Source organism: Triticum dicoccoides, chromosome 1B (genome assembly GCF_002162155.2).
Source record: "Triticum dicoccoides isolate Atlit2015 ecotype Zavitan chromosome 1B, WEW_v2.0, whole genome shotgun sequence".
Taxonomy (NCBI): Eukaryota; Viridiplantae; Streptophyta; class Magnoliopsida; order Poales; family Poaceae; genus Triticum; species Triticum dicoccoides.
In genome coordinates, this window is record NC_041381.1 from 350,017,050 (window position 1) to 350,028,467 (window position 11,418).

The window sequence follows — 11,418 nt, forward strand, 5'->3', positions numbered from 1 at the left end:
TAGCTGAAAGGCCATCCCAAGAGACATGATCCCCAAGAAATCTCGGACAGAGACATCTTCATTGGTTGCATGCGAGAAAGCCCGAGGATGTAATTCTAGGAGTAGCTGATCAGCCCAAAGATCTTTCCAAAAGAGGGCTGCGGAGCCACAAACAATATTGATGTGAGATATTCCACGAAATGTAGGGGTGAGCTTGAGTACGTCACGCCACCAGAAGGAGCCAACCAGATCCATAGCATGCGGGATTTTCTGGTCATAATATGTGTCCCAAGTGAGTTGCACCCAAGGAATGTCCAGCTTGTTATAGAATTTGTGTAGGAACTTCAGGAGGAGAGCTTCATTCTGGATCTTGAGGTTTATCACTCCTAGCCCTCCTTTGTTTTTGGGTTTACAAACCATGTCCCAAGCCGCATGGGAGTTGGATTTCTCGCCTTGATTAGTCTTTTTGACCCAGAGACATCTCCTTCTGCTTTTATCCAGTATTTCAATGAGTTTTGGTGGGAACTTGAGCGTACAAATATCATAAATGAGTAGAGACGTGACTGTGGTGTTGAGCAGTGTAAGCTTCCCAGCATAAGACATAAGCGAGAGCGTGGATGAAAGGTTCCGCTCCATGTTGCTAACCAGTGGCATGAAATCATGAAGCATTGGTCGGGAGGTGCCGAGGGGCAGCCCAAGGTAAGTGAAGGGCATAGAACCAATTGAGCACCCAAAGATTGCAGCAATATCAGCAGCCATTTGAGGATCCAAGTTGATGGGGATTAATGTGGACTTATGGAAGTTTATCTTCAAGCCAATGGACTGAGCATAGTCAGATAGAATGCTTTTGATGATCGCAGCTTGGCGAGGACAGGCAGGCATGAGAAGTATCGTGTCATCCGCATATTGGACGATCGGGTAATCCATATTTCCATTGGAGGGGAAGGGTAGGTGAATCAGACCTCTCTTGAAGGCATCATTAATAGCTGATTGCAGAAGATTGGCAGCGAGGACGAAGATGAGAGGGGAGAGGGGGTCCCCCTGTCGAACACCACGTCGGCAGTGGAATTGTCGGCCCGACACACCGTCGAGAAGAATAGAGGAGCGTCCCGAAGAGAAAATCGTTCTAATCCAAGACAACCATTTGTCATTGAAGCCCATATGTTTCATAATGTTGATCATTGCCTCATGCTCAATAGTGTGAAAGGCTTTAGCAAAGTCTAACCTTTGTAGCACAATCTGCCTCTGGGAGGCCTGGCATTGATGAATATATTGAAATGTCCAAGCCAAGAAGTCTTGGATGGATCGCTCTTTGATGAAACCATATTGGTTACGATGAATGATGCGTAGAATCACCTTCTGAAGACGATTGGCCAGGAGCTTAGTGATTAGCTTAAGGCAACAATTAAGCAAAGTTATCGGGCGGTAATCATTTACTGTGGTGGGGGATCCATTCTTGGGGATGAGAGTGATTAGGCCGTCATTTATAATTTGTAGATTAAGATCTTTGACTACCAAATCAATTTCTTCCTTGTGAATGGAGCCGTCAGGTGGTCAAGGTTGGCAGTCGGCTGAATTAGGGCAGGAAGATCAAAGCGCATTGCTACCTCTTGAGCACTATGTTGGTTTTCCCTTGAAGAGGAAAGAGTGATGCAGCAAAGTAGCGTAAGTATTTCCCTCAGTTTTTGAGAACCAAGGTATCAATCTAGTAGGAGGCTACACACAAGTCCCTCGTACGTACATAAACAAATAAGAACCTCGCAACCAACGCGATAAAGGGGTTGTCAATCCCTTCATGGTCACTTGCAAAAGTGAGATCTGATAGAGATAATAAGATAAGATAAATTTTTTTGGTATTTTTATGATATAGGAAAGTAAAGATTGCAAAATAAAGTAGATCGAAAACTTAGATGATGGAAAACAAACCCGGGGGCCATAGGTTTCACTAGTGGCTTCTCTCAAGATAGCATAAGTATTATGGCGGGTGAACAAATTACTGTCGAGCAATTGATAGAAAAGTGCATAGTTATGAGAATATATAGGCATGATCATGTATATAGGCATCACGTTCGCTACAGTAGATCGAAATGATTCTGCATCTACTACTATTACTCCACACATCGACCGCTATCCAGCATGCATCTAGAGTATTAAGTTCATAAGAACAGAGTAACGCATTAGGCAAGATGACATGATGTAGAGGGATAAACTCAAGCAATATGATATAAACCCCATCTTTTTATCCTCGATGGCAATAATACAATACGTGCCTTGCTGCCCCTGCTGTCACTGGGAAAAGACACCGCAAGATTGAACCCAAAGCTAAGCACTTATCCCATTGCAAGAAAGATCAATCTAGTAGGCCAAACCAAACTGATAATTCTGAGAGACTTGCAAAGATAATCAATCATACATAAAAGAATTCAGAGGAGATTCAAATATTTCTCATAGATAAACTTGATCATAAACCCACAATTCATCGGATCTCGACAAACACACCGCAAAAAGAGTTACATCAAATAGATCTCCAAGAAGATCGAGGAGAACTTCGTATTGAGATTCAAAGAGAGAGAAGAAGCCATCTAGCTAATAACTATGGACCCGAAGGTCTGTGGTAAACTACTCACAACTCATCGGAGAGGCTTTGGCGTTCATGTGGAAGCCCTCCGTGATCGATTCCCCCTCCGGCGGAGCGCCGGAAAAGGCTCCAAGATGGGATCTCACGGGTACAGAAGGTTGCGGCAGTGGAAATAGGGTTTCGTGGTGCTCCTGGATGTTTTCAGGGTATGCAAGTATATATAGGCAAAGGCAGTCGGTCAGGGGAGCCACGAGGGGCCCATGAGGGTGGGGGGCGCCCTCCTGCCTCGTGGCCACCTCGTTTACTTCTTGACGTCCACTCCAAGTCTCCTGGATTGCGTTTGTTCCAAAAATATCTCTCCCGAAGGTTTCATTCTATTTGGACTCTGTTTGATATTCCTTTTTTGCGAAATACTGAAATAGCAAAAAAACAGCAATTTGGGTTGGGCCTCCGGTTAATAGGTTAGTCCCAAAAATGATATAAAAGTGTATAGTAAATCTCATAAACATCCAAAACAGGTAATATAATAGCATGGAATAATCAAAAATTATAGATACGTTGGAGACGTATCAAGCATCCCCAAGCTTAATTCCTTCTCGTCCTCGAGTAGGTAAATGATAAAAACAGAATTTTTGATGTGGCACGCTACGTAGCATATTTCTCAATGTAATTTTCTTTATTGTGGCATGAATGTTCAGATCCAAATGATTCAAGATAAAAGTTCATGTTAACATAAAAATAGTAATACTTCAAGCATACTAACAAGTAATCATGTCTGATCAAAATAACATAGCCAAAGAAAGCTTATCCCTACAAAATCATATAGTTAGGCTATGCTTCATTTTCGTCACACAAAATACTCCCATCATGCACAACCCCGGTTTCAACCAAGCAATTGGTTCATACTTTTTAACACGCTTCAGCTTTTTTCAACTCTCATGCAATACATGAGTGTAAGCCATGGATATAGAACTATGGGTGAAATAGAATATGATGATGGAGGTTGTGTGGAGAAGACAAAAAGGAGAAAGTCTCACATTGACGAGGCTAATCAACGGGCTATGGAGAAGCCCATCAATTGATGTCAACATGAGGAGTAGGGATTGCCATGCAACGGATGCACTAGAGCTATAAATGTATGAAAGCTCAACAAAAGAAACTAAGTGGGTGTGCATCCAACTCGCTTGCTCACGAAGACCTAGGGCATTTTGAGGAAGCCCATCATTAGAATATACAAGCCAAGTTCTATAATGAAAAATTCCCACTAGTATATGAAAGTGATAACATAGGAGACTCTCTATCATGAAGATCATGGTGCTACTTTGAAGCACAAGTGTGGAAAAAGGATAGTAACATTGTCCCTTCTCTCTTTTTCTCTCATATTTTTTGTGGGCTTCTTTGGCCTCTTTTTTGGGGGGGCTTCTTTGGCCTCTTTTGTTTTTCATAAAGTCCGGAGTCTCATCCCGACTTGTGGGGAAATCATAGTCTCCATCATCCTTTCCTCAATTGGGACAGTGCTCTAATAATGAAGATCATCACACTTTTATTGATTTACAACTCAAGAATTACAACTCAATACTTAGAACAAAATATGACTCTATGTGAATGCCTCTGGCAGTGTACCGGGATATGCAATGAATCAAGAGTGACATGTATGAAATAATTATAAAGGTGGCCTTGCCACAAATACGATGTCAACTACATGATAATGCAAAAGCAATATGACAATGATGGAGCGTGTCATAATAAACGGAACGGTGGAAAGTTGCATGGAAATATATCTCGGAATGGCTATGGAAATGCCATAATAGGTAGGTATGGTGGCTGTTTTGAGGAAGATATAAGGAGGTTTACGTGTGATAGAGTGTATCATATCATGGGGTTTGGATGCACCGACGAAGTTTGCACCAACTATCAAGGTGAGAAAGGGCAATGCACGGTACCGTAGAGGCTAGCAATGATGGAAGGGTAAGAGTGTGTATAATCCATGGACTCACATTAGTCATAAAGAACTCATATACTTATTCCAAAAGTTTATTAGCCTTCGAAGCAAAGTACTACTACGCATGCTTCTAGGGGAAGGGTTGGTAGGAGTTAACCATCACGCGATCCCGACCTCCACTCATAAGGAACGCAATCAAAAAGCACTCCATGCTACAAATTTGTCACACAACTTTTACCATACGTGCATGCTACGGGACTTGCCAAATTTAGCACAAGTATTTCTTAATTTCATAATTACCCAACTAGCATGACTGCTACCTCTTGAGCACTGCGTTGGTTTTCCCTTGAAGAGGAAAGGGTGATGCAGCAAAGTATCGTAAGTATTTCCCTCAGTTTTGAGAACCAAGGTATCAATCCAGTAGGAGGCTACACGCAAGTCCCTCGTACCTACACAAACAAAACAAGAACCTCGCAACCAACGCGATAGAGGGGTTGTCAATCCCTTCACGGCCACTTGCGAAAGTGAGATCTGATAGAGATAATAAGATAAGATAAATATTTTTGGTATTTTTACGATATAGATTGGAAAGTAAAGAATGCAAAATAAAGTAGATTGGAAACTTATATGATGGAAAATAGACCGGGGGCTATAGGTTTCACTAGTGGCTTCTCTCAAGATAGCATAAGTATTACAGTGGGTGAACAAATTATTGTCGAGCAATTGATAGAAAAGTGCATAGTTATGAGAATATCTAGGCATGATCATGTATATAGGCATCACGTCCGCAACAAGTAGACCAACTCCTGCCTGCATCTACTACTATTACTCCACACATCGACCGCTATCCAGCATGCATCTAGAGTATTAAGTTCATAAGAACAGAGTAACACATTAGGCAAGATGACATGATGTAGAGGGATAAACTCAAGCAATATGATATAAACCCCATCTTTTTATCCTCGATGGCAACAATACAATACGTGCCTTGCTGCACCTGCTGTCACTGGGAAAGGACACCGCAAGATTAAACCCAAAGCTAAGCACTTCTCCCATTGCAGATCAATCTAGTAGGACAAACCAACCTGATAATTCGAAGAGACTTGCAAAGATAACCAATCATACGTAAAAGAATTCAGAGGAGATTCAAATATTTCTCATAGATAAACTTGTTCGTAAACCCACAATTCATCGGATCTCGACAAACACACCGCAAAAAGAGTTACATCGAATAGATATCCAAGAAGATCGAGGAGAACTTTGTATTGCGATTCAACGAGAGAGAAGGAGCCATCTAGCTAATAACTATGGACCCGAAGGTCTGTGGTAAACTACTCACAGCTCATCGGAGAGGCTTTGGCATTGATGTGGAAGCCCTCCGTGATCGATTTCCCCTCCGGCGGAGCGCCGGAAAAGGCTCCAAGATGGGATCTCAGGGGTACAGAAGGTTGCAGCGATGGAAATAGGGTTTCGTGGTGCTCCTGGATGTTTTAAGGGTACGTATATATATATATATATATATATATATATATATATATATATATATATATATATATATATATATATATATATATATATATATATATATATATATATATAGGCGAAGGAGGTCGGTCAGGGGAGCCACGAGGGGCCCACGAGGGTGGGAGCGCGCCCTCCTGCCTCGTGGCCGCCTCGGCTGCTTCTTGATGTCCACTCCAAGTCTCCTAGATTGTGTTTGTTCCAAAAAGATCGCTCCCGAAGGTTTCATTCTGTTTGGACTCCGTTTGATATTCCTTTTCTCCGAAACACTGAAATAGGCAAAAAAACAGCAATTTGGGTTGGGCCTCCGGTTAATAGGTTAGTCCCAAAAATGATATAAAAGAGTATAGTAAAGCCCATAAACATCCAAAACGGGTAATATAATAGCATGGAATAATAAAAAATTATAGATACGTTGGAGACGTATCAATGACTCTAACATTACCACCTTTATATCTCGAAACAATTATCAAGTATCAATTTTATCTTGGTATTCAATGCACTCTATGTGATAGTTTTTATTATACCCAACTTGGATGCCCATCATAGTAGGACCAATTTAATAACCAAAACAAATACCATGTTGTTCTAAAAGACTCTCAAAATAATATAAGTAAAGCATGAGAGATCAATAATTTCTACAAAACAAAACCACCGCCGTGCTCTAAAAAGATATAAGTGAAGCACTAGAGCAAAATATCTAGCTCAAAAGATATAAGTGAAGCACATAGAGTATTCTAATAAATTCCGAATCATGTGTGTCTCTCCCAAAAGGTGTGTACAACAAGGATGATTGTGGTAAACTAGAAATCAAAGACTCATATCATACAAGACGCTCCAAGCAAAACACATATCATGTGGTGAATAAAAATATGGCTCCAAGTAAAGTTACTGATAGACGAAGACGAAAGAGGGGATGCCTTCCGGGGCATCCCCAACCTTAGGATTTTTGTTATCCTTGAATTTTACCTTGGGGTGCCTTGGGCATCCCAAAGCTTAGGCTCTTACCACTTCTTATTCCATAGTCCGTAAAATCTTTACCCAAAACTTGAAAACTTCACAACACAAAACTCAACAGAAAATCTTATAAGCTCCTTTAGTGCAAGAAAGAAAACCACCACTTTAAGGTACTGTAATGAACTCATTCTTTATTTATATTGGTTTTAAACCTACTGTATTCCAACTTCTCTATGGTTTATACCCCCCGATACTAGCCATAGATTCATCAAAATAAGCAAACAACATACGAAAAACAGAATCTGTCAAAAACAGACCTATCTGTAGTAATCTGTAACTTTCGAATACTTGTGGAAATCTAAAAATCCTACCAAAATAAGAAGTCCTAGTAAATTTGTCTATTAATCTACTTAAAAAATAATCAACTAAAAATCACGTTTCTGTGATTTATTAAAATTATTCTCGTGCGTGCAAAAGTTTCTGTTTTTCAGCAAGATCAAATTAACTATCACCCAAGATGATCCTATAGGTTGTACTTGGCACAAATACTAATTAAAACATAAAACCACATCTAAAAAAGGCTAGATGAAGTATTTAAGACTAAACAGGAACAAAAAGTAAAGAACAAAAATAAAATTGGGTTGCCTCCCAACAAGCGCTATCATTTAACGCCCCTAACTAGGCATAAAAGCGAGAATAGATCTAAGTATTGCCATCTTTGGTATTCAATTCATAAGTTGGCTCTCATAATAAGTTCATAAGGTAATTTGATTTTCTTCCTAGAAAAGTGTTCCATGCCTTTCCTTAATGGAAATTGAAATCTAATATTTCCTTCTTTCATATCAATAATTGCACCAATCGTTCTAAGGAAAGGTCTACCAACAATAATAGGACATGAAAGATTGCAATCTATATCAAGAACGATAAAACCTACGGGCACATAATTCCTATTTGCAACAATAAAAACATCATTAATCTGTCCCATAGGTTTCTTAATGGTGGAATCCGAAAGGTGCAAGTTTAAAGAGCAATCATCAAATTCACGGAAACCTAACACATCACACAAAGTTTTTGGGATCGTGGAAACACTAGCACCCAAATCACACAAAGCATAGCATTCATGATCTTCAATCTTAATTTTAATAGTAGGTTCTGATACGTCTCCAACGTATCTATAATTTTTGATTGTTCCATGCTATTATATTACCCATTTTGGATGTTTATGGCTTTATTTTACATTTTTATATCATTTTTGGGACTAACCTACTAACCGGAGGCCCACCCCGAATTGCTGTTTTTTTTGCCTATTTCAGTGTTTCGAAGAAATGGAATATCAAACAGAGTCCAAATGCGATGAAACCTTCGGGAACGATCTTTTTGGAACAAATGCAAACCTGGAGACTTGGAGTGGAAGTCTAGCAACAAGCGAGGCGGCCACGAGGGTGCCCGACGCGCCCCCTACAGGTGGGCGCGCCCCCACCCTCGTGGGCCCCTCGAGCGTCCATCGACCTACTTCTTCCTCCTATATATACCTACGTACCCCGAGAACATCAGAACAGACCACAAAAACCTAATTTCACTGCCGCAACCTTCTGTATCCGCGAGATCCCATCTTGGAGCCTTCGCCGGCGCTCCGCCGGAGGGGGAATTGATTACGGAGGGCCTCTACATTATCTCCTAGGCCTCTTCGATGAGTTGTGAGTAGTTTACCACAGACCTTCGGGTCCATAGTTATTAGCTAGATGGCTTCTTCTCTCTCTTTGAATCTCAATACAAATTTCTCCTCGATCTTCTTGGAGATCTATTCGATGTAATTCTTTTTGCGGTGTGTTTGTCGAGATCCGATGAATTGTGGGTTTATGATCAAGTTTATCTATGGTAAATATTTGAATCTCCTCTGAATTCTTTTATGTGTGATTAAGTTATCTTTGCAAGTCTCTTCGAATTATCAGTTTGGTTTGGCCTACTAGATTGATATTTCTTGCAATGGGAGAAGTGCTTAGCTTTGCAGTGTCCCTTCCCAGTGACAGCATGGGCAGCAAGGCACGTATTGTATTGTTGCCATCAAGGATAAAAAGATGGGGTTTATACCATATTGCATGAGTTTATCCCTCTACATCATGTCATCTTTCTTAATGCGTTACTCTGTTCTTTATGAACTTAATACTCTCGATGTATGCTGGATAGCGGTCGATGTGTGGAGTAATAGTAGTAGATGCAGGTAGGAGTCGGTCTACTTGTCATGGATGTGATGCCTATATACATGATCATGCCTAGATAATCTCATAATTATTTGCTTTTCTATCAATTGCTCGACAGTAATTTGTTCACCCACCGTAATACTTATGCTATTTTGAGAGAAGCCACTAGTGAAACCTATGGCCCCGAGTCTATCTATTATCATATAAGCTTTCAATCTACTTTTATTTGCATCTTTACTTTTCCTATCTATATCATAAAATACCAAAAATATATTTATCTTATCATATTATCTCTATCAGATCTCACTTTCGCAAGTGGCCTTGAAGGGATTGACAACCCCTTTATTGCGTTGGTTGCGAGTTCTTGTTTGTTTGTGTAGGTGCGTGGAACTTTTGAGGAGCCTCCTACTGGATTGATACCTTGGTTCTCAAAAACTGAGGGAAATACTTACGCTACTATTGCTGCATCACCCATCCTCTTCAAGGAAAACCAACCAAGCTCAAGACGTAGCAAGAAGGATTTCTGGCGCCGTTGCCGGGGAGGTCTTCGCTCAAGTCAAGAGATACCAAGTACCCATCACAAACTCATCTCCCTCGCACTTACATTATTTGCCATGTGCCTCTCCTTTTCCTTTCCCCCACTTCACCCTTGCCGTTTTATTCGCCCTCTCTTTCCCAATCTCCTCTCTCTTTTGCTTGCCTTTTTGTTTGCTTGTGTGTTGGATTGCTTGTCTCGATGGCGCAAGACAATACCAAATTGTGTGACTTTTCCAATACCAATAATAATGATTTCCTTAGTACTCTGATTGCTCCTCTTAATGATGTTGAGTCTTGTCAAATCAATGCTGCTTTGCTGAATCTTGTTATGAAAGATGAATTCTCCGGCCTTCCTAGTGAAGATGCCGCTACCCATCTAAACAACTTTGTTGATTTGTGTGAGATGCAAAAGAAAAAAGATACAGATAATGATATTGTTAAATTGAAGTTATTTCCATTTTCACTTAGAGATCGTACTAAAGTTTGGTTTCCGTCTTTGCCTAAGAATAGTATTGATTCATGGAATAAGTGCAAAGATGCTTTTATCTCTGAGTATTTTCCTCCCGATAAGATCATCTCTCTGAGGAACGATATTATGAATTTTAAACAACTTGATCATGAGCATGTTGCCCAATCTTGGGAAAGAATGAAATTGATGATTCGCAATTGCCCTACTCATGGTTTGAATTTGTGGATGATCATACAAAAAATTTATGCCGGATTGAATTTTGCTTCTAGAAATCTTTTAGATTCGTCCTCGGGAGGCACGTTTATGGAAATCACCTTAGGAGAAGCTACCAAACTCCTTGATAACATTATGGCTAATTATTCTCAATGGCACACCGAAAGATCTACTAGTAAAAAAGTGCATGCTATAGAAGAAATTAATATTTTGAGTGGAAAGATGGATGAACTTATGAAATTATTTGCTGCTAAGAGTGCTCCTATTGATCCCAATGATATGCCTTTTTATACTTTGATTGAGAATAATAATGAATCTATGGATGTGAATTTTTTTGGTAGGGATAATTTTGGTAGCAATGCTTAGAGAGGAAACTTTAATCCTAGACCGTTCCCTAGTAATTCCTCTAATAATTATGGAAATTCCTACAATAATTCTTATGGTAATTATAATAAGATGCCCTATGATTTTGAGAATAGTGTTAAAGAATTTATGATCTCTCAAAAGAATTTCAATGCTCTGCTTGAAGAAAAATTGCTTAAAGTTGATGATTTGGCTAGGAACATTGATACAGTTTCGCTTGATGTTGATTCTTTGAAACTTAGATCTACTATTCCAAAGCATGATATCAATGAGTCTCTCAAAGCTATGAGAATTTCCGTTGACGAGTGCAAAGAAAGAACCGCTAGATTGCGTGCTAAGAAAGATTGCTTTGTAAAGGCGTGTTCTTCTAGTTTCCATGAAAATAATGATGTAGATCTAAAAGTTCTTGATGTGTCCCTTATTAAATCTTTGTTTTGCCATATGAATTTTAATAATGATGGGACTAGAGATGAGTCAACTTTAGTTAAAAGGCGTCCCAATGATTCGAAGTTCTTAGATCTTGATGCTAAATTTGGTAAAAGTGGGATTGGAGAGGTCAAGAATTTAAATAGCATTGAACTCACTATCCTGGATTTCAAGGAATTTAATTATGATAATTGTTCTTTAGTAGATTGTATTTCCTTGTTGCAATCCGTGT